General features: G+C 39.9%; 1 pseudogene; it reads right to left on the bottom strand.

The window, feature by feature from the left end:
- Positions 1–449: 449 nt before the first annotated feature.
- LOC106980357 (L-lactate dehydrogenase B chain-like) lies at positions 450–2,429 on the bottom strand (annotated as a pseudogene).
- Positions 2,430–22,653: the final 20,224 nt, after the last annotated feature.

Raw genomic sequence — 22,653 nt, 5'->3', positions numbered from 1 at the left:
TACACTAAGTCCAACAAAAATACCAGTAGTACTTTTTACTAGCTAAAAAACTGCATAATTCTCCTAAAATATATATATTGAAAAAAGTGAGAAAGACATCATCTTGAAATATATTAAAATACAGTATTACGTTGAAATAGTTACATTATCAAATTAATCTGTATATCTTTTTTAAAACGTTTTATTTATTTTTGAGACGGAGACAGAGACAGAGCATGAGTGGGGGAGGGGCAAAGAGAGAGGGACACAGAATCCAAGGCAGGCTCCAGGCTCCGGGCTGTCAGCACAGAGCCCGCCACAGGACTTGAACTCACAAATGGTGAGATCATGACCTGAGCTGAAGTCAGATGCTTAACCTACTGAGCCACCCAGGCGCACCTACCAGCATAATTTATTAATGAATTAAAAAGTACTAATGTTAAAAAGGATATATCAGAACACATAACAAAATAAAACACAAGATCTCTAAAAGGAAAGAGAAAAAAGTAATTTATAAACCTGACTTAAAATTAGAACTCTATGTGGACTACTGCTTCCCATCCTCTGCTGGATTGTGACCTCTTATTCAGAATATTTTTCTTATACATGAAGATGGATTTTTTTGGTCTTCTTATTTATATTCCTGTATACATCCCTTAATGGATATTAGATGTTCTCAGGGTAAATTCAGAAAAGGGAAAATAAGGACATGACACCCTTTATGGGTGAGATGCATGTCATTTGTAACTACCTCCTAGAACCTAGCACAATCCTTATACACAATTGGCATTCATTCAGACTTGCTGAATAAATGAATACTTGGATGAGAACAAGAATACCGGTGGTAAGTCACAGTAGCTTTCACAGAATCAAGAAACATAACAGTATGGCTGGAACCATACTCTCTATCTACCAAAACATCCAAAATAAAACTGAAGTTGACATTATAGACTTAATCATTCAAGAAAGACACTTTTTCTTCACATTTTTAAATTTTAGAAATTCCATAAACTTAAGCAGAGAGGAAAACTGAGGTAAATGCATTATTTTTGTTGTTTTAGAAGCACACTGTGCTAGTTAATTTTATTTGTTCAAGGGTTATTTGCAAGCATTAAACCAAGCGTGGGCTTGAAGTCTGTGAGTCCAGATTCACATATTTAAGAAGATAAAAGCAAACTGTGATCCATGAATGTGGATGAAAACTAAAGGCTCACAGTTAATCACATTGTAGTTTTTAAATTTCTACAGCCTAGAAGCCATAAGTCACAGGTCGTTTAGGTCTTTCTAGATGTTCCACAAGGTCTCTGAGCTGAGCAAACTCATCATCATTCAGCTTCTGGTTGATAACACTGGTTAATCCCCAAGCATTCAGGATAGATGGAAGGCTCACGGAGACTTTGCTCTCCATGTCATACATTCCCTTCATCATCATTGACTCTGGAGGAGTCATGGATAGACTTTTCAACACGGATTCAATGAGATCAACCACACTTAATCCAATAGTCCAGCTGGTATATCCTTTTAGCTTGATGACTTCATAGGCACTTTCAACCACCGTCTTATGTACATCTTTACAACTGTCACTGTCATTGTCTGTTTCCATTTCTGGATTCAGTTCCTGGAGACAAAATACCTCCCACATTCACTTTATTCTGCACAGTCACACTTGAGTTGCCATGTTCTCCCAAAATCCATCCATGGCCGCTGCTGGGATGAATGTCAAGTTTTACAGCCAGAAGTTAGCAAAATCCAGTTGCGTCTGGATTATACCCACTTCCAATCACACTGTGCTTGGCTAGTCCACTTAATTTCCAGGTAACATATCCACTGGGATATGAGAATATCCACTGGGTTGGAAACCACAATTATGATGCAGTCAGGACTGTACTTGACTTATGTAGGAATAATGAATTTGAAGACATTCACATTCCTCTGTACCAGACTGAGGGGCTCTCTCCCTCCTGCTGGTGGACTCCTGGAGTTACCACCATAATCTTAGAATTGGAGGTCACAGAGTCATCATTACCTGACAAAATTTAGGTATCTAAAGAAATAAGTTCCCATGTTTCAGGTCCATTATTTCTCCTTTGAGTTTATCTTCCAAAACATCCACGAGCACAAGTTCATCCTCCAGAGATTTTCCCAGAATGCTGATGGCACATGCCATACCAACTTGTGCAACATCCACTATAGTAATCTTATTGTTTTGGACAATTGCTCTTCTTCTGCAACTGGTGCAATCAGTTTTTCCTTGTGAGTTGCCATTGTGCCCAGGAGAGATGTGAGGATCATGTGAGGAAGATAATAAGGTAAATACTTTCTACTTATAGACCAGAAAGAATTTGGAAAGTTTTCTGAACTCTCTAACATTGTTATCTTTCAGTATAAGGCCTAGAGATGAAACAACTTTACCAAATATTAGGTCAGTTGTTAGCAGAGTAGGGCATGAGCTCAGCTCTCCTGGGTCCATGGTTGCTACTCTTTCCACCATACTCTTATACTAACCAAACATTTCTTTCTTTTTTTTTTAATTTTTTTAACGTTTATTCATTTTTGAGACACAGAGACACAGAGCATGAATGGGGGAAGGTCAGAGAGGGAGGGAGACACAGAATCTGAAACAGGCTCCAGGCTCTGAGCTGTCAGCACAGAGCCCGATGCAGGGCTTGAACTCACTGACTGCGAGATCATGACCTGAGCCAAAGTCGGACGCCCAACCGACCGAGCCACCCAGGTGCCCCAAACATTTCTTAGTAAAATACAAAAGTGGTGGGTAGAGAAAACAGGAGCCAATAGCATTAAATTTTAGAATAGGTAAGGAAAAAAAAAACTTGTATTTAAATAAACTTATTACAATTAATACTTCAAAAGATATGTAAAACAGGATATATTTAATCAATCAGTATCTATTTGTTTACCATACATTTATTAATCATCTACCATATGAAGACACAACACAAGATGTAGGAGATGTAATGATGAATAGATCAGAAGTTGTTCCTGCCCTCATGGAGTTTTGAGTTTAAGGACTAAGGGTCAACAATGAGATTGAGATAACACAATCTGGAGATTAGGCTACTTTGGAGTAAAAATGTGACTACTTACCTGGACCATTCTGTTTAATTAAAATTAACTGAGGAACTGAGATTTTATAGAAATATAAGTAAAAAAAATAGTGCCCATGGGTGGCTCAGTCAGTTAAGCATCCAACTTTGGGTCAGGTCATGATCTCATGGTCCATGAGTTTGAGCCCCACATCAGGCTCTGTGCTGACAGCTCAGAGCTTGGAGCCTGCTTCAGATTCTGTGTCTCCCTCTCTCTCTCTGTCCCCCCCCCCATTCATTATCTGCTTCTTTCTCTCTCTCTCAAAAATAAACATAAAAAGTAAATTAAAAAAGAAATATAAGTCAAAAATAATCCTTAAGAGAAAGTATTTTCAGGTGACTATCCTCTGAAGTTTATTTCTCAATTTTTACATAGAAAATCCTGCGCCTTAACAACCACAAATCCAAACCAGTCTTCAATCTCTATATCGAACATCAGTCCTCATTAAAATGTACACAAAGCTGTCTCCAATGACATCTACTGGAGAGAATCAATCTGAAATATATATGAGATCTTCAAGGGAGGTAAAAATAGAAACTTTTAGGAATCTTTGAGGAATAGTAAGTACTTCAAATTTACCAAATAAAGATCCAGGTCTGTACACATATCCACACTTTTCAAAGAGTTTGCAAATCAATCATATCATTAAGGCTCTAGGATTTGAATGGTAACACGTTTTGATACCATGCTGGAGTGGCAATGAAGGCATTGGCTTTCCCAAACTGATCTACTGAAAAGAAAATTCTTCTGCACAAGGGTCTTATAGTAAAGTCAGATGACCCTGCAATCCGGGGGCCCTAGTTTCCTGGGCAACATAAACAGAACAGAGACAAGAGCCAAACACAGATATCACCTCCTGGTGGTACTTTGTTAAGATGAGTCCTGGAGGTGCCTAAAAATTCCTAAACTTTCTTTTCCTTGAACTCTCTATTTTCCTAAACTGGAGAAGGAAGAAAGCAGAGCTATGGAGAACTGAGTTGCAAAAGGCGTCAGGATGCTGGATCAGCTTGAGATGACAAGGTATTTCTAAAGGAGCAAAAAGGTCAGAACCAAGGGTGATGAGGATAAAGCTATTACAGAAATCCAGAGCCCAAGGAAAACTTAGGAAGGATGACCATTCTAGGACCCAGAATCCTTCTGTGCTACGACAAGGAGTGTTGGTGGTTTGTGAGGTTGACTGTACACCAGGTACTATGTTTACTGCTTTGTGTTACTATCTGTTTAAGTCCTCACAGCTCAATGAGTTTCCATCTCTTCTGCCCCTGACAATTTATCCCAGACTGATATGTCCTAATACCTGTCCTACCCCCGACTCCTAGATGTGTCTCCACAGCATAGACCTCCTTTTCTATCATCTACCCAAATCTTAATGGAGTTGTTTTCATATTTAAATACAATTACTTCTTCCTTTGTGAGTTCATCTCTCCTATTTACAGGTTTTCCAAAAGTACAACTGAAATCCAAATGCCTCTTTGTTAAATAAGAGGGGAAATATGATATTTACCCGGAGGAAGAGGTGGGGAAATCAGCTACAAGCAAAGGTTGATATTGACTGTTAACACCAAAAGGTTGTTTAGCATCACAGCAGACATGACAAAGAAAAGAGAGTTTAGAACAAAGAATCCCTAAATAGCAAAAAAGGTCACAGAGGATAGTGTATTTCCAGCTCTCCTGTCTCAGTTGGTTCTTTGCACTGAATATTTTAACCATTTTCCTGATTACCAAGGCCATCTCTGATTAAAATAAAGAGGAAGGAAAACATGAGCCTGTTGTTTATGACAGCGTCACACCTGCATGTTTGTGTTAGGTACACATCTGTGTGTGTAACTATCTCTGGGCATATGTGCATGTAAATGCATGATTGTTAACAAACACACTAAGTACTTGAAACAAAGTCTGTGGGTTATCCTGTAACAGCTATAACAACAAGAATACCTCAGGCACACACTTGTTGGCCTCATATTAAATTTAAGATCCCTTGCTTTATACCCAACTTTTATGACTTCCTCCGCCCCCACCCCCACCTGCTTTGAGGATCCAGAACCTTTACCTCCTAGAATAGAAGCTTTGAATGTCCCTTTTCCTTCCTCCAAATAGTCCTCCCATCCACCTGGAGGAGTTGCCAAGGTCCTTAGAGGAAGGGAAACTTTTTCTAAAATACCTGGAGAAGGTTGAAGTGAGTAGACAAGGATACCTGGGTTTCCTGGCCATAATACAGACTGCCTCTTGGTCTTCCCTACAGGTTTTAAAAGCAAGTTCCCCGCTTCCGTAGAAGTCCAACCTTGCCTTATCCATTTTGAACCATCCATATTAACAAGCCTCTTTCTGGCATCATGCTGCCCTGAGGGTATTACGGTTCCTGGTACTTTTAGTTAAGAATCCCAATCTCTAACAAGGAGATCCAGACTCAGCAACATCTGGAAAGAGAAACTGACAAAGAATGGCAACAAATTGCTGCAAGCTGATGGCAGAGAGTAGAATTACTATTAATGGGAAATCATTGAATTTTGGCTTCAGTTAAGCCTGAAACATTAAGCATTTTCTAATGTTTCTCTCTGTGGTAGTAAATTGAGTGAAAATTGTGATTTTTTTAATGGAAGATGTGATGAACCATTCAGCTACAGCCTCAGTTCTTCAGCTGACATTTTCTCTTCTACTGTTTATTTGCTATTTTAGTACTCAGAGCTTTAGAAACACAACTCCTCTTTTTTAATTTTTATTTTAATTCCAGTCAGTTAACATACAGTGCTATATTAGTTTCAGGTGTGCAATATAGTGATTCAATAATTCCATACATCATCCGGGGCTCGTCATGACAAGTGTGGTTCCCCATCACCTATTTCACCCATTCCCCCACTCACCTCCCCTCTGATAATCATCAGTTTGTTCTCTCTAGTTAAGAGTCTGTTTCAGGGTGCCTGGGTAGCTCAGTTGGTTAAGCATCCAACTCTTGATTTCGGCTCATGGGGTCATGAGATTGAGCCCCACAGTGGGCTCCATGCTGAGCATGGAGACTGCTTGGGATTCTCTCTCCCCCTGTCTCTTCCTCTCTCTCCCTCTCTCTCCCCTCTCTCTGTACCTCCCCCACTCACTCTCTCTCAAAATAAATAAATAAACATTACAAAAGAGTCTGTTTCTTAGGGTTCCTGGGTAGCTCAGTCAGTTGAGTGCCCGACTCTTGATTTCAGCTCAGATCATGATCCCAGGGTCTTGGGATAGACCCCCAAGTCAGACTCTCTTTTTCTCGTTAAGCCCCTGCTTAAGATTCTCTCTCCTCTGCCCCTCCCCTGATCGCTCACTCGCTCTCTCTCTTTAAAATAAAAAAATAAGGGGAGGGGAAGGAAAAAAAAAGAAAAAAAAAGAGGTTAGAGTGGGAGAGAGAGCCAAAGCATAAGAGACTCTTAAAAACTGAGAACAAATTGAGGGTTGATGGGGAGTGGGAGGGAGGGGAGGGTGGGAGATGGGTATTGAGGAGGGCACCTTTTGGGATGAGCACTAGGTGTTGTATGGAAACCAATTCGACAATAAATTTCATATATTGAAAAAAATTAAATTAAATTAAATTAAATTAAATTAAATTAAATTAAATTAAAAAATAAGAGTCTATTTCTTGGTTTTATTCCCTTTTTTTCCCTTGTGCTGTTTCTTAAATTCCATTTATTTGTGAAATCATATGGTATTTGTCTTTCCCTGAATGACCTATTTTGCTTAGCCTAATACTCTCTTGCTCCATCCATGTTGTTTCAAATAGCAAGACTTCATTCTTTTCTATGATTGAGTAATATTCTTGTGTGTGTGTGTCTGTGTGTGTGTGTGTGTGTGTGTGTGTGTGTGTGTGTGTGTGTGTACCACATCTTCTTTATCCATTCATCAATCGATAGATACATGGGCTGTTTCCATATTTGTCTGTTATAAACATAGGGGTGCATGTATCCCTTTGGATTAGGAAACACAACTCCGGTTAACCAAAGTTTTTCCCTGTACAATTTGCTAAGAATCCAAGGTAAGTGAATCATTATTCAATGCCACTTTTCTCAAAGTTTCAATTTAACTTTATACTAGTGTTGCAAAGTGATATTGATCTTTATTGGTGTGTCTCAGATCATTGGTTGTGACAAGAAATGGTCTAATTTTTTCCAAAAACTGTCTCCCAACTGTGCTGTGTTACTCTCCTTTCCTGATGGGCAATATTTCCCTTAGTGACATCTTGGTCTGACTTCTTGGTTTTCTTGTCACCTTATTAAAGGAGTCATATTCAGGCACACAAGACTTGATGTGAAGTGAGAATCTCAATCTTAATTGAAGCATATTTAGTATGAGGAAAGAAGACTCATGTTGCATGGTGTATGTGTAGGTGAGAAGGGGGGGGTTATAATCTCTGCCTTTAAACATTTGGGGATTATTTGGAGGAAGAGACAGAAGACTTGGACTCTATAATTTCAAAAGTTAGGTCTCAGTGAGGGATATTTCCCGCAGACAGATTTAAACTCAATATATGGAAATTCTGCCTACAAATTAGTTGTCCAAAAATAGAAAGGCTGACTTATAAAGTTGCACATATTCCTACATCAGATAAAAGGTTGTTCAGGGAAGAATCCTTCATTATTCCTTTTACTCCTCCCCACTCACTCACACCCACCAGCCCCAGCCAACATCTCATCCATTAGCCAATCCTGCCAGGCCTACCTTGGATCTATGTTCCTGTTATGACTGTCCTCGTACAACCATCATCACTTACCGCCTTGAATATTGGAGTAGTCCCTTACTTGGAACTGCCTCCTGACTTGCTTCTTCCACATTAGCCTTCCTACAATCTTCCACCAACAGCCAGACTGGTGTTTATAAAATACTAATTACATTATGTCTGATTCTGCCTGTAAAGCCTCTGTGATCTCTCATGGCATTTCAATAAAATCCACATTTCTTCTTAAGAGAAGACCATGGGGGAGGGGGAGGGGGGAAAAGTTACAGAGAGGGAAGGAGGAAAACCATGAGAGACTCTTAAATACTGAGAAAAAACTGAGGGTTGATGAGGGGTGGGGGAGAGGGGAAGGTGGGTGATGGGCATTGAGGAGGACACCTGTTAGGATGAGCACTGGGTGTTGTATGGAAACCAATTTGACAATAAACTATATATGTAATAAAAAAAATCCACGTTTCTTACCACGACCACCAAGACCTACAGTGGTCTTGTCCCTGCTGACCTCTATCTGAGTGTATCCCATTTTACTCACGTCTGAGGCTGGTAGTCACCAGCCTCTCCAATTGCAGGACTCCTTGATGAGTCCTGGATGTGCCGAGCCAATCATTTCAGGTCCTTTGAACTCGCCATTTCCTTTGTCTGGAAAACCAGGGTCCACATGGTCCACTCCTTCTTGTTATGCATTGTAAGGCTCAAATGCCACCTCTTCAGAGTGGCTTTCTATGCTTCCTAATCCAAGATGCCCACACTTCCTTGATCTCTCTGAATCACATCACTCTATATTATATTGTTTTAGAATAGCACTTAATAGAATTGACTTATCCCCTCATTCAGAAAATAATTATTAAGTGCTTACTATGTTTCAGATGCTTTTTGAGGCAGTGGAAGTAGGTGAACACAAGAGCAAAATCCATGCCCTCATAGAAGTTAAGTTGTAGTTAACATTCTCCATCGCAGTCCACATTATGTTCACTTTTCGTTCATTGTTTGTTTCCTTCCACTAGACCTCTACAAGGCAGCGATCTTGGAAGCCTTTTTGTTCCTAAAAGAGTACCACTAAATAACTGTGGCCCAATAAATATTTGAAAGAATGAATAAATGAATAGAGACTTTTGAAAACATTTAAATTCCTTAGATTAATGAATTCTATCCATCAAAGCACCTAGTTTCCTTCTCTTCTTAACCCAATGTCAAAGCTAAGAGGTTTTAAAGAAAATCTGGTCCCATGCTATTTAAAGTATGGACAAGAGAGCAGCAGCAGCATCTGAGGCCAAGTTACAAATGCAGAGCTTCAGGCCCCATATTCCAGAACTACTGGATCAAAATTGGCATTGGATGAGATCTCAGGTAACTCCTGTGCACAGAGTTTGAGAAGCACTAAGATAGTCCATTTACCTTATGTTAGAGATAGTAAACCGAGGCCGAGAGAGGACGTGGACTGCCCAGGGAATAAGATCATATTCTTATTTGATCCTTCTTTCCTTTAAACCATGAAGCTTCCCAGGTTTCACATTTGTAGTTCAGTAGGGGCCAGAGGCCAAATTTTGAAACCTGCACAGTGACACCCATGGTGAGTATTTCTAGAAGCCTGGCCCTCAGGACCCCTGATGTCTACCTGCAAATGTGCCTGCCACCTTCACATCCTACTCTATCCAGCACCCACTGTTGAGTGATTTCTAGAGGGGAGTGCTTTCTCTCAGAGGTCGTTCCTTTGTGTGCATGTAGGTCCTGTTTCCTCAATAACAAAAATTATTTTTGTCATTTTATTCTCAATAGTCAGGAAGTTCTCATCTGAAACCTTTTTTTTTTCTTTTCTTTCTTTCTTTTTTAGGGAGGGTTGTTTTCAGCTCATCTTACAAGAGAGATGCAAATGTTCTCTCTGTATTATTTCTGTGCATACGTGCCTTTGCTGGCAGAGCCCTGGCTTACAGTCTCTGGGCTGATGTTTTCCTTGCTCCAGTGACTCGGACTCTGCAATGCAGTAGAAGTTGTCTCTGTGATTGAGCAGCTTCTGACCTGCCCCGTTCTTACCGGACTGTCAGGCTTCCTCTGCAGAGAAGCTGCTGGTGACGCTGTTCCATTTCTAAGGTCTCCAGGAGATGTCTAGCAAATAGCATTCCTTTGGTTTAACAATTAGCAGGGAAAAGAGGACTTTCAAAGGTTGTATTTTATCTCTTGTAGTCAAATATCTGCATTTGGAGCCTTTAGCCGAGGTTCTGCCTGAAGATGGTTCTGTCCCCTACCTGGCCCAGCACCGATGCACCTTTTCTCACATCAAACCTCGGCACTAAAAGAGCAAGAAGAATCTACAGTAATAAATGTGAAAAATCAGTCTAAATTCTCACCTTGAGAAAGGTAAAACTGGTTCTTCTCTCATGCAGATGGATTTGAAATACTGCAGTAAATACTGACCTAGTAGTACAAATAAGGAAAAGACATAATTTGCCTTTCCTTAATTGTAGAGGCCGTAACAGGGGTTTGGGAGCCAGATGGATTTGGGTTTGGATCACAGTTCTGCTGCGCTACTCACACTGTGACCTTGAGCGTAATACTTAATCTCTCCAAATCAAGGATTCTGTATCACAATAAGGGATTAATCCACCCCCAAGGGACACGTTAAAGCTTCCTGAGGCTCCTGGGATGCAGTGGCATCAACAGACGTAGATGCTTTGCAGCTGTGATTATTAGCAGTGGAAGCCCTTAATGGTGCAGGTAATGGTGTTGGTGGCATATAAATATACCATGTGCAGTCATTCAGATAAGTGGCTGTGGACCTGGGATTTAAATTGATTTAAAACGTGTTCAAGTGTATACCCAATGGATGTGGATAATCAGTCAACAGGGAATGGTAATTAGCAAATTCCTGAACCGTGGCTCTATCTGCAAGGCCAATAGACAATTACCTGCTGACTCAGAAGGTCACAACATGAGGTGACAGTATTGGCTGAAGTGGTCCTCGTCTGAGCAGGACAGGGCCCAAGCTGGGGTGGTGGCCTGGGTAGGAGCTCAATGTATCAGAAGACAAGAAATAGGATTGAAATTCTGAATCAGGATCTCTGGGATTAGAACCTTGCTATCTGAGCCTTCCCCTGTGGTCTCTATGCACACAAACTTTTGATAATCTCTGGTTAAAAAAAAAAATGCCTCCCAGTACACTGTCCGTGCAGACAGCACTAATCCATGAAAAGGAGGCCTTGGTCAAAACAAATAATTACATGTATGAGACAACTAAACAGCACGAGGCAAAGGATTTCCCCACAATCTTATCCATCTTTATACATGCAACCCACTCTCCATTTCCTGGCAACATATACAGGATTAAGGACTTTCTGAAATGTGCAGAAATGGCCTATCCCTTTTATGAGTGAACTTTATCTGTTTTCCCATTTTGTGAAATTCTAGTATATTTTATATAGCATGTAAAACATTAGATGCAATTAATACCAGAGAAGTGGACAGGAATTTACTCTCTCAACTCTACATTTTTAGTTGTCACATAATTGTCTATCAGTCAATTACCAAGTATTTACTAAGCACCAAAACTGGCCAATTGCCTAGGGAAGGATAAGGTCCAACACCTTTTCCCACAGATTTTACAGTCTAATATAGAAAAAAGAAATGCAAGGAAGAAGTAAATACCGAAAGAGTTACTACTGAAAATGAATACATTGATAGAAGTAATAGCAACAACAGCACCCATTCACTGAATGCCTCCTATAAATCACAAACCATACTAGATATTTATATAAATTATACCTGATTCTTGCAACAGCAATACAAGAGAGGAACCATCTCCTTATGTTACATAAGAAACTGAAGCTCAGAGAGGTTAAGATATTTGTTCAAGGTCATATGGGAAAAAAATGGAAGGGCTGAAGTTCACACTTCTAAAGTCATTACTTTTTTAAAATTAGGAGTATGGAGAAAGAATTCTCAATGATACAAATATATCGCCAGATCATCTCGTCCATGCTGACATGGGGGATGAGGTTGAGAACTTGGTCAAGGGCATGAAGCTAACAAGAACTCAGGTATCTTTACTGCAAACTGAATTCCTGTGTCAAAAGTGTATAGTATCACACTCATCTATTCAATACCAGACAATTATAGCTCAGCAACTTTCTGTCCTCTTCCTCACCTCCTTCCCTTCTTCCCTTCTTCCCTGCCTCCCTGTCCCCTTCCCACATCAGTCAACAAGCCTCAAAATAGAATATACTTAAACTAACAATTCTTGAATATGTTCGGTCTATGGACCATGTCATCTAGGAAATGTGTTATGCTTTTTCATGCTTCTCTGCATCTTCATAGGCAAGTCACTGCCTAGAACGCCAGTCATGCCCATCTTGAGTAGGTAGATCTCATTTCATGGCCTGTACAAATATGTGTCTCTAGATGAAGCCCTTTGCCAACTCACCTGTGCCAACTTAGTCATTCCCCCATCTGTGCCTTCACAGCCCCCACTACTTTGCTTCATCAAAACACTAAGTTTCAAACTCCTTGAGAGTAGAAACTATTTTTCCTTCATTCTTTATCCTCAGTATCTAACTTAGGACCAAGAATTAACAGGTGCTCAAGAGTTAAGTGGATGGTTGATGAAAAGATGGGCATAGTTTTGCCTCAATTTTTAGTGGACCCCAGAAGGCCCCAGCAGTACAGAAACAATCTTCTCCTACTGAACAGTTAGCATAGTCAGCCATTTCCACACCTGGAGAGACAATGAGAGGAGATCATGGCCATGGGAGAACACTGTCAGAGTCCCCAAGGGAGCCCGAGGGACAGTCAACATTACTATAATTAATTGAAAGATATTATGGATTGTGACTGTGGCAGGAAACACTTTTGCCATTAGAAAATGGATATCTTACAGGTTCACTGGCTAGAATTATTCAGAAAGCTAGTGTGTTTTCAAACATCCCGACCTTTTTCTATTACTTCAGTATAAAAGCTCCTGGCCTCTCTATTTGACATTCTCTCCCCAACAGACTCACATTATTACATAGACCATCTTCCATTCACACTGATTACTCTTGTGTTTTCTCCTCTTTAATAAAAGCTGCTCTCGGGATGGAACATTTTATCAACTATTAGTAACAGCATGGATTGGAATGACTCCTTCTATGAGTAACTCTCAAGACTGATTTGACATCCGTCAGTAACAACATAGCGTGAACTTAAAGTAACTTGGAATAAATCCCTGAGGAGTTTCCATCCTGGAAAACAGGGCTTTGGGCTCTAAGAAAGGAATCAGGGCTCAGAAAAGGAAGGAAGAATGGTGGGGAAGCTCTCCATGGAGTGTCTCAAAATATCTGAAGTGGGCAGTCACCTAGCCCAATATTATTGTTCTCATTGAAACTATTGATGATTATTATGCCCAAGGCACTGTGCTAGACACTTAAATGAGCATAACTTATGATCCTCACAATAATCTTATAAGTCAGCTCATCCTATTTATCACTTTTGTCTCAACTTCAGGGTTTTTTGACCGCCATTCAACTGTACTAGAACCCTCCCCAAACATCTTATATTATTTCTCAACAGCATTGATCACAATTTTATTTATAGGATTGTATATGTAGGTGTACAATATCTTCCTAAGAAGATATTAAACTAAGAAGATATTAGACATTAGATTCGAAGTCCATTAAGATAATGATCATATCTGCTTTATTTTTATCTATGGCTCTATCCCTAGCAACTAGCAAAATGCCTGCCTCATAAGAGGTATCCAATAAAAGTCTTTCAGTTCATGAATGATTGAAAGGAGTAAATATCATATAAGTCTTACTAAACCCACTTTACAAAGGAAGTCAAGGTCAAGGTCAAGTTTTAATAGCTTGAATATAGCTGAACCAGTTCTCCCAGGTGTGCTTGACTCCCAAACACATGCACTTTCGGCTACTCACTGCCCCTCTTTCAGCTTCAGGCAGGAACATACTTGTTAATGGGGTATCAGCCGTGCACCCACCTTCTTTCTCCTAATCCTCCCATACAAATATATAGACGAATGTCTTTTGATGTCTGCATTAGAATCTTACTCATAAGCTTTGGATAGGCCAGCTACTATTATCAGATCAAGAGGTCTTTTAAAGAAAGCCAAATTTATTACTATATTATTTTCTCTGTTGTTTTTCTGGATAAGGAATGGCAACCGGATTTTAAAATAAAAAGAAATCAAGATAAGAATAGTTCTAGAAAACATCCATCCAGGAGGCACTCTGCAAGCAGAAAAGCATTTTGTGGCTTGAAGATAAAGCATCACACATATATGCAGTAACTGCAGGAAGAATTCTGGGGAGTTCAGAAGAAAACACTGACACTCCATAGAGGCCCTGTGCCTGGGGAATAAGAGCTTGGGCTGGGGGACCAGATGACACTAGTGAGCCCCAGATCCTCCTATGTCATGTTGATAAAACCTGCTGAACAAAGTTGTCCTGAGAACTGAATGATATGCTATATTTGGAAAGTGCTTATAAAAGCCTTCATAAATGTGACAAGTTGAAGGCTGACAAAACAAAGACTGGGAAATGGCCATCATATTTTATTGGACTGCCCAAATTCACAAGAAGCTCATGACATGTTTGAAGAGACAGAATCAGGGCTTATAAAGAACCCTGACATTTTAGTATCTGGGACCAGTAAAGCTGTACAGTATTTTAATCTAAGAATCATTTTAGGCTTGGTTACCGTAGACTTTGCCTGCTGTAGAAAATAATGCTCACAGAATCTATCAGCTGCCTGCTTAGCTCCAAGAGCAAGTTAAAAAGCCATTGGTATCATGTGCAGCACAAACTTAGATTAAGCAATTTATAGGCAGAAGAGAATGTCTAATTTGCACATAACTGATGGCAGGGAAATGAAAGATAAGTTCATAATATTTCAGCTGACTCTGCAGTACAGCTTGGCTTTTTATTTTTATTTCCTTCAAAGTTAAAAGGAACAGAAATACAAGCACAATGATTTCACTGCTTGTGGATGTGACTCTTTGTCCTGTACTCAAAGCTCTGCGTGATCTGGCTGAAACCTCCCAGGATTCCAGGCTCACCTGTGAGGGGTTCACTGATGGAATCACCTATACATGGTCCCCCCCCCCCCACTCCCCCGAGGATACCTTTTGCATTCCCAGATCATGGTGTCCCTCTTATCCATACAGTCATGAATGAATTTATTCTTTCATTCAAATGAGTCACTTTCTGGTGTTGGGAGATGCTGATGAATATGACAGGCATGGACCCTTACCTCAGGGACTATATAGCCTGACAGGCAACTGCTATAAACACATGCCAGGTGCATCTTCCCCCAGTTTCCATCAGTTGGTATACTGCCCCTCTCTTCCAAATATTACTTATTTCCTCCTGTCTTTCCTAAACTCTCCAATGGGTGCAACTCTTCTATTTGCCTGTACTTCCTCCTGACATTTCATAGCTACTACTGTCTACTAAGTGCTCTATGGCTAGTGCTGGACTAAGCACTGTAGACAGGTTATTGGATTTAATTTTCAGAATAACATTATGAGATAGATAATGTCATGAAACCCAAGTTTCCCAAAGATGAGACTGAGGCTTAGAGATGCACTCTGCCCAGGGTCACGCCATGCTAAGTGCTGGAGCCTGGCTTCAGATCCAGGCAGCCTGACCTCAGAACATGGGCACTCAATCATTATGGCTTTCTGCCTCCATATTTTATCCCCATGATTCTTTTCCCTCCTCACCCTCTGGCCCAAGGCTGAGAGTTTCCTGAAGGCAGGCTTGTCTCATTCACCTCTCATCCTACCCTGCCTGTCCCACCCCACCTCCCTGTCCAGTGGGACTAGATACTGAGTCAATATTTGACCGATTTAATTGAATTCTACATATACCCAATTTAAATTCTATGATCTATTCTTAAACCATCTAGATGACCTTTTGAGTTCTTATAACACATCAGCTCACTTTGTACTTCAATATTCTGTGGTTTCATTTGCATAAACTCCTTGGTGGTTGTGTCTCCGGATATTTTATCATGCTAGAAAGCTAGCTGCATTTGCTTTTATTCATGCATCTGCTATTATAGAAAGTGAGGAAGGAGTCTGACTTGTCCAGGAGGCTGAAAAACATTTCAAAGGATAGACGGGTCTATGAAAAAGGCTTCTGGGTTATTCCAGGAGGGTACAACTCAGGAAATGCTTTGAGCAGAGGTCTCTGCAGACTCAGCTTTTTCAGTGACAGGTCATTGGATGGCAGCCTCCATCACCAACATCAGAGGTCTGAGGGGCAGAACCCAACCTGCCCAGCCATGGTTTCCCTCTTAGCAATTCTCACCACAAATCCTTTGTAGAAAGTATAGGGTACTTAAGTTTAGTTGCAGGAGAGTGATTTGAACATTGATCTTATATAATAATTCTGATCTGCAATCAAGGCCTTCACTGAGACTGAAAAGATGTAGCTCCCAATAACTATGTAGCCCACACAGACTTCAGTAAACTATTTCCCTTGGGAGAAGATGGGCTCAAGTGCTGGTGCAAGTGGGTACAAGCAATACCATTGTCCTGAAGATTTAATCAGAATCATGTAGAAGTCTGCCTTTTATCCATAATTTTGGCAGAACTATAAGTTTCCTGGATCTCTGAAATGAAATTCTTAAAGATAGTAAAATTATGTGGTTACTTGCTGTATGAAATTATTTTGTTACTAGCAATATGAATAGGTAGGTAGGTAGGTAGGTAGGTAGGTAGGTGTTAACAGTATGAACATGAGCTTAAACTGCATTATCTGTACTATCATGGGCATCAAGGCCAAAGGAATGAGCAATAGCATTGAGGTACTGCCTCCCAGTTTCCCAGTATCAAGCTCCTGTCTTATTCTCTTCTGGCAAGAAGTGGACTCTTGGGAATTATGTAAGATCTGTGAGAGAAACAAACGCTAACTAGTTAATATAGGGCAAGGTGATGAATACTCTAGTAGAGGAGAAAATGCCCAATGCTAAGAAAATGAGTGAATACAATTTTGTACAGTCACACACTAGGACATGACATTACATTGAGATACAAAAATACCCCTACACAACAACATAAAGAAATCTCACAGACAAAATGTTGAGTGAACTCAGTGATAAACAAAAGAATACATGTAACTGAATGATTCCATTTATATGAAGTTCAAGAATAGGGAAAACTGTTTTAGAGAGAGGATGGGAAAGGATGTACTCCAAGGAAGGGATACTGAAGCATTAGATCTGCTGAAGAATAACTACACAATTTCATATTTCAACATTTTTGAACATGCTACTTCCTGCCTACAGTGTAGTCCCCTCTCTTGTCTGCCTGGTGGAAATCTGCTCATCCTTTAGGACTTAGCCCTGGGAAGACATTCATAAGACCCTTCCTTACCCTTTACGAAATATCTCTGGTAACTGGTTACCAAAACTACTATCGGTTTTTCTTTGGCAAGATGGAACCAACGTCAGAGCAAAATGAATAATAAAGAGGTTTATTTTTCACTAGATATTTTTTTTATTGTATGTATTACCTATTTAAAATAGAATTTAGAATTAAAATAGAAAATAAGTGAAAGTGAAAGTTAAGTTCCTGAGCTACCAGTTTACTATAAATTAGGAATAAAGGGGTAGACACTCTAACCCCCTAGGAGCTTTCTTCCTCTCGCCTACCCCAATCCAGAGACCACTTTTTCCTTCTTAAGAAGACATTGAACAAAGCTAAATGAAGCTGGAGTATGGCAAGTAAAGAGAGAGTTAAAATCTGTAGGTTGATCATAGTAAGGCTCTCATACAAAGTTACAGTAAAGTTCTTACAGGAGAAAAGAGATTATGAAATACAAACTCAAAAAGAACGGAATTCACCAATTACCCAGGTAAACACAATAATGGGTCAAATCTCCCCAGACTGACCCTCCCTTATGTGCATTCCGTGGTCTCTCATGGTCTATGATGAAACAGGGAAAATGGCTGTAAAATAATATGCTTTTCACCTTGAAAGCAGAGGATCTGACTTTGGAGTGCTGGGGATATTTTTCTGAAGTAGGATACACAATTGATTATGGGTAGCATAAATTTAATGTTACCATAAACTACAAACCACAGCTAAGATATTTTCTGGAATCCTCATTTCTAATATTAAACTGCTCTCATAACAGAATAGGCAAACTGTTTTCATTCAACCCTGAAACAGATATTTCACATTTACTCCGTGTGGTATATAAAAATAATAAATGCTCCTAGTTTCATCATATTTATGTTCTAATAAATTACGAGCAGGAGGAAAGTAAAACAAAGAAACAAGTATGGGATTTCATATGAAAGGGTTGTGGTTCAAGCCACATCTCTACTATATTTTGTAACATGATACCAAGCAAGTCACTGTGTCTCTCTAAATCTTAATTTCTTCATCATAATATTGGATTGATAAGACTGAAGAACAGGTTTTTCAGGAGCACCCAAAACAATTACAGATTACAGCATGTATTCTACAGCAGACCCTTAATACAGTTTTGACTCTCTTTTATACATTTTCTCCCTATGATATGTTAGCATGGTGTGTATTAATCATAAAACTACTACCTTCCACTTAACCAACCAATCAACCTGTAGAGCATAAACATATTAAGGAGTCAATATGATGTAACTGTTCAGTTTGGGATGGAAAATATTACAATTAAAATCTCAGTTACTGGGGTACCTCAGTGGCTCAGTCGGTTAAGCGTCCGACTTCGGCTCAGGTCATGATCTCATGGTTCGTGAGTTCGAGTCCCGTGTCAGGCTCTGTGCTGACAGCTCAGAGCCTGCTTCGGATTCTGTGTCTCCCTCTCTTGCTGCCCCTCCCCCATTCATGCTCGGTCTCTCTCTCTCTTGAAAATAAACATTAAAAAAATTTAAAAATCTTCTCAGTTACTGTTTGTTTTCAGGAAAATTATCTGATCTCTAGGAGTTTTAGTTTTCTAGTTTTTAAAAAGGGGGATAAAACCATCTTCTCTTAAGGGCTGATGTGAGGCTAGCCTAGGCTACACCCTGCTTAAGAAGTCACTGAGTAAGCATTTGTTTTGCAATTTCTTTCCCTTAAAAATTGGTGTGTTTTGCATTTTTAAAAATAATTTTCTGAAATCCATTGAGATAAATGGAGACACGTCAGAATAGAAAGCCATCAAGAAAGTCATCAGAAGTAAGAGGGTAAAAAGGAAGAAAAGCACAAAGCTCGATTCTGTTTTCTGAAGAAGCACCCTCAATAAACTTTTGCTAACAACACAGCCACTCTTTGGTGACTGGTCAGTTGCCAAATGTCACCTTGTAAATTATCCACCCTTCAACACATCATGGGATTCCTCTTAAGATGTGGGCTTCCTCATCCTTTTTTCCAGTGGACTTTTTCAGCAAAGACCAGGCACTGCTCCAGCATCCACTTACCTAGCAGCTGCTCGGTGCCAGGAAACGGACACACAGACCTCTTGCCAGTTTGATCCCATCATTGCATTTAAGCTTCAAACCAACTCCCAAGTTCTTTTTGTACACTTCGTGACTGACCCAGCCATTCATGGCCAAGCATCTATTATAGAGAAACTCCTGGGCATGTATGCCAGGAAATATGTTCAAGAAAGTTCATGCCTAGGGCTGAATCGTGTCCCCTCAAAATTCATGTGTCGAAGCCCTAACCTCTCAGTATCTCACAATGGGAACTTATTTTGAAACAGAGTTGCTGCAGATGTAGTTGGCTATGTGAAGATGAGGTTACACCAAAGTAAGGTGAACCTCTGAAACCTTTGGTTTCTTTTAAGAAGAACACCACATAGACAAACACACACACAGTGAGAGCACCACTTGAGGACTGTAGCGATGCTACCACAAGCCAAGGAGCCACCAGAAGCTGGGGGAGGGGCCGGGAACAGATCCCTTTCCTCGTACTTCAGAGGGAGAGCCACCTTGCTGACACCTTAATTTTGAACTTCTGGCCTCTTGAATGGTGACATGATAAATTTCTGTCATTCTAAGCCACCCAGTGGTGCTATTTTGGTATGGCCACCCTAGCACACCAATATAGGCTGATACTCAGTATGCACTGGTACCACTGATGAGTTGTCAAAACATTGAGCTAGTTTTCCTCCAGTTAGTATATGGATAGTTATGCCACTGCTCTGAGTCTGTTAGGCACCCCTGGCCTCCTGGCCCACCCTAACTCCTTTCTTGGGACCCATGGGCTTCCCCCATGATAAAAAAGTAAAGTTTAAGGCCTCATGAACTCAGAAAACTTCAACCACCTACTTAGGCTGGTTTACTCTCTCCATGCAAGAGGCTGAAGGATACGCACATTCTCCTCAGCTCACCACTTCCTCATTGCACCTTAAGACACGGCCATGTTCTCTTCACATTGTAAGGATTTTACCTCTAAGCTCTCTAGAGAATAAGATGTGTACATATTATAATTATATATATAATATATGGGAATGTAAGAAATATCCCAATTCTATACAATTCTCTATAGTTCCTAGTTCCCATCAAAATGGAGATCCTGAAGTTAAGGGTGAGTTAAACTCACCTACCCAAAGTTTTAGACCTAAAGATCTAATAATATATTCCTAAGTGTGTCCATTCAATGATTTCCCATCACAAGTTGCATTGTCCATGTCTTGTTTCTGCGACCTCACACAGGAGCCATTCCCACTCAGAATTCCTTTACCAAGTAGCATAGGACATACATGCTTCCCCTGTCTCCAGACATCCAGAGAAAACACAGATGGAGTTGCTACCTCTGTTAAGCTGGGGCAGGAAAACTGTGATGCTGCCTGGCACATACATAAAATATTACAGGCTATACCTTCATTGCAGGTAGGCCTCTCACAAAATGATGCGATCCTGTGATCTCACCACACTAGATCTATCAACAGCTCACTATGCTCTAAGGGGAAACCGCTTTGTAGACATGACGTCATATGAAGTCACGACTGCCTAGCTGAAATAGTCATCCATGCAGGCCTGTGATAACACCTGTGTAGGATGGACGTGGATGTAAACTACAGCTTTAATAGGAGCCCTGACTTTCTAGAAAGATTATATTTCAGAACCCGCATTCATGCACTTCAGTTGCCATGGGCACAGGCAGCTGTGTGGATATGAAGCTTTTAAGTTAAGCAGCCAAAGGAGACTTTTGATTAAAGCATATCTCAGCTTGCTTAATGAGTAATGATAGATCCTAAATCCAATACACCAACTCTTTGAGGGCATTGTCAATGTAGTTTATTTGCTTCCAATGACATTTCTTAAGTCACGTTTGTTGCATGAATTAGTGACTGAATGGATAGTTTAATTAATGGGTATAGATTGAGGGGCTGTATATGATAGGCATTTTGCCAACAGGCAGAGATGCAAAAATGAATAAAATATGGTTTCTGCCCTCAAAGATCTCACTCTTCAGTGAAGAAGGAAGTTATACATAATGGTAATTTTTTAAATAGACAAGTTTTATGTCCAAGAGAAACCGTTCCTGGGAGAAGAAGGCAGTGCCAGACAAGGCTATAAAGGGGGCAGTGATACTGAAGCTTAGTCCTAGTGGATGAGTGGGCTTTGCTCCAATACATTTGAAGACCAAGAACATTCCAGAAGAAGGAAGAATGTTTAGAAAACCTAGTCATGAAAGAGCAACATCCTTTGGTAATGCAAGGAATATTTCTCATTCAGACAGATAGTTCTAGCATTGCTCAAGTACCAATCAGTAATCCCTTTAATATCTGGCAATCTTAATCATCCAAAACATGACCTGGAAAGGGCTCCTCAACGTGGGCACAACCTATAACAAAATCCATGCACTTGATTTCTTTGTGGAATGGTGACACCATCTTCAGAACAAAAACCTAGGTAGGTAAATGCTTCATGTGACATCAAGTTTACTCATTTGACAAACACAGTCTTCAATAGTTTTTTGGGGGGAACATACACAAGGGAAAACATAAACTGAGAATAAGAAAAAAAAACAGAAAAATGCAGAAATCTAGTAATCATCTTACTAGTCCTTCTCTTCCCCCAATAAGAATACATCCAGCTCCCAGAGCATATAACAGGAAAATATAACTTTGTAATGATCCTTCTGACTAGGAGACTGGTTAAGATTCCAAGTCTGAAATGTGTTAAAGTAAGGTAACAGGCAATGACTCCATAAAGTTTGTCATCAAAACCACCTAACCATTAAAAAGTCTGGCTTCTTCAGGGTGTTAGTTTTTACTCGTTTTTAAACGTGTTCGAGGAATTATCCATTTCTGAAAGGTCTGACTGGAAAACTGAGATCAGTGCATTTTCACTTACCTCATGATTAGTGAAGCAGATATTGGCTTCCTTATCCTATGATTCTTTTGTGTGATGAACAAAGTCACTAGGTTAATCAGAAGACAGTCAGTTGAAATACATATTTTATTTAGACGTCCAGAGGCAGAAATATTATTACACCAAGTTTTAAATTGAAAATCAAGTGAAGGCATTAAGCAGGATTTTAAAGAGATGAAACTACACTCTGAAATACTCAAAGAGGCTGCTCTTATAAGGACAGGGGCTGGGAGTTAGGCTAATGGAAGGTTTTGACTCTCCTTGCACGTTTCTGCAAAGATGCAGAGAAACGCAAACATATGCAATATTAATCATACACAACAAATCTATGACATCTAGTACCTGGCTTACATCCAAAGAAAAACGGAACTGTATCCCAATTCTACTACCTGTTAAAATTTTAACCTTATTCTGAATCACGGTTTAATCTCTCAAAATTGATTTATCTATCTAGCTTTTGGATACCTTTGAAATCCAAATGAAGTAAGTCTGTAAAAGCATGATCCTCATTCCATGATTTTTTCTTTCCAACAGGAGTCTTTAGAGAGCAAAGATGACACCTGGGAGAACTA

This window comes from Acinonyx jubatus, chromosome A3, assembly GCF_027475565.1.
Source record: "Acinonyx jubatus isolate Ajub_Pintada_27869175 chromosome A3, VMU_Ajub_asm_v1.0, whole genome shotgun sequence".
Taxonomy (NCBI): Eukaryota; Metazoa; Chordata; class Mammalia; order Carnivora; family Felidae; genus Acinonyx; species Acinonyx jubatus.
The sequence above is the reverse complement of the archived record's forward strand: the minus strand, read 5'-3'. Positions and strand labels throughout refer to the sequence as shown.